This window comes from Monodon monoceros, unplaced genomic scaffold (assembly GCF_005190385.1).
Source record: "Monodon monoceros isolate NGI ecotype Baffin Bay Population unplaced genomic scaffold, NGI_Narwhal_1 Super_Scaffold_12, whole genome shotgun sequence".
NCBI classification, from domain to species: Eukaryota; Metazoa; Chordata; class Mammalia; order Artiodactyla; family Monodontidae; genus Monodon; species Monodon monoceros.
Genome location: NW_021703768.1, coordinates 45,543,207 through 45,545,623, shown reverse-complemented (window position 1 = coordinate 45,545,623; position 2,417 = coordinate 45,543,207). Strand labels below are relative to the sequence as shown.

The window sequence follows — 2,417 nt, the reverse complement described above, 5'->3', positions numbered from 1 at the left end:
GTTGGAGCTTCTGTCAGAGCTGAGAGAGCAGCTCTCCTGGGGGGAGGGGAACAAATCCCCTAGAACCATCCCAGGGTGATGTAGGACACAAGCCACCCGGCATGCCTGTCTTCCTCTCCCAGCGCTGGAGCCAGAGGGCAGATGTCAGGAGTTTCTATAACCTGGGTGCCTCAGTTTACCCATCACTGCAACTCAGCACAGAACCTGATCTTCTAGGGCTTAGTCTGCCCTTATAAAAGCAACAGATAGCCAGAGGCCAAGCAGTGCTAGCTTCTGCCTTCTTGCCACAGAGCGGGCCAGCCATGCTTCTCCACCCTGCAGTCAACCATTAGTTCTGTGGATGTCCTGGAGCCAGCGCAGCACTTCTGACAAGCCAGTGCCTTTCCGAGCACTGATTTCTATGTGGTGATATTCCGCTTGGCACAAGCAATGAGGTCCGGGAGCCTGATTAACGACTCCATCTCTTCTATGGTCATGTGACAGGGCAGGTCAATTTTATCGAAGAGGATCAGAGCCGATGCTTCTTCAAGTTGTTCTGCCGAAAGGAGACCCAGGAGCTGTGCAGCGGATGCAGAGAGCTGGGTGGGGTTAGAGGCATCCACCATGAACAGGGGCGAATGACAGTTTCCATAGTAACTGGACCAGATGGGGCCCATGCACCACCCCCGAGCTCCTGGATGGTGATTTTTCTCTGAGCCGCCATGTCCAGTTAGGTTGGTAACCACCGTAGGCCGCGTCAGGGGAGGATCGCCCAGGTTGCCCTTCCCATCCTGGGAGCTCAGCTGTGTAAGGCAGTCAAGGTCTCCATAGTGAGGTGGATGGACCTAGAGTCTGTCACACAGAGTGAAGTAAGTCAGAAAGAGAAAGACAAATACCGTATGCTAACACATATATATGGAATCTAAAAAAAAAAAAAGTTCTGAAGAACCTAGTGGCAGGGCAGGAATAAAGACGCAGATGTAGAGAATGGACTTGAGGACACGGGGAGGGGGAAGGGTAAGCTGGGATGAAGTGAGAGAGTGGCACGGACATATATACACTACCAAATGTAAAATAGATAGCTAGTGGGAAGCAGCCGCATAGCACAGGGAGATCAGCTTGGTGCTTTGTGACCACCTAGAGGGGTGGGATAGGGAGGGTGGGAGGGAGGGAGAACCAAGAGGGAGGAGATATGGGGATATATGTATATGTATAGCTGATTCACTTTGTTATAAAGCAGAAACTAACACACCATTGTAAAGCAATTATACTCCAATAAAGGTGCTGAAAAAAAAAAGGTCTCCGAGCGGGGCCAGGGAGTAAGCACTGGTGGACCCCGCCCCGGGCGCCCCCCGCCCTGCTCACCGCCAGCGGCCCCCCGGATCGCCGTACCCCCTACCCTGCACGGAAGGGTCGTCTGCAAGCGTTTCACCAACAGCGTCTTCCCCAGGCCCATGACACCGAGCCTGCTTATTTTTTTATAATATCCTCTCCAAGGTATTTAGAAGTTCTGCTATTTTAATGGAAATATCTTTATTGAATTTCTTTCATTTTATACATGCATGATGGTTGGTTTTAACATGTCACACCAATCAAAGAAAATGGATATTCTTAGAATTACATTGTTAATAATTCATTAGTTTACAATAATGTATATTGTAAAACAAGAAGAAAAACAGAAACAAAGATTAAACTTTGCAGAATGAAAAACAGCCTCTTGCCTCACCCACTCCCAGTCCAGAAACACTGTCATGTCCCTTTTCAATGTTTGGGTTCTTAGTTTTTCTGGTACTTTCCACCATAACTTTAAGTAATAGGCTTTTGGCTTTATTTCTTGGCTTACCAACGTTAGACACTACCACACATTACCTCCTGCTTTAAGGATGATATAATTCGGCCTCCTGTTTCATGTGGGTACCTGAGAGCTGGTTCATCTACTGGTGAATGCCCGATGCTTATAACACTGACTCTGGTGGTGATTATGACCGGCATAGCATGTCTTGCTGGGGTATTCTGAGGACCCTTCCTCTGGGTGTTGTGGCTTCATTTCTTCCTGGGGTCACTGGCTACCTAGAGTACCAACTCTCCTGTGTCCTCTGCTCATTCTCATTGTTTCAGCCCAGGGGAAAGTTCTACTGCTCCTACAAAGACTAACACAAATGATGGTCCTTTCCATCACCCCTGGGAACCCTCCTGCTCTCTTTATTGACTGGCTTTTTAATTTTGAGCATTCCCAAAGCCACTGGCCAATCAACCCTTGCAGTGTATTGGGCTATGATGTCCTCCAGTCTTGCGTCTCTGTCATTCGAATCCTGTTTGATTTCTCTATTTCAGAAACTTCTTAAGATTACCTAGTATGCTAGGAAGATTATTTTCTAACAGTTCAGTTAATGAGTTTTCCTTTTAAATATATAGATTTTTTTCTTCATTCCAAGGTA

The 2,417-nt window shown here is 47.4% G+C and overlaps 1 pseudogene; it reads right to left on the bottom strand.

Annotated features, from left to right (window-relative positions):
* Nucleotides 1-321: 321 nt before the first annotated feature.
* On the bottom strand, nt 322-1,435 carry LOC114892081 (annotated as a pseudogene).
* Between the last annotated feature and the right edge of the window lie 982 nt (nt 1,436-2,417).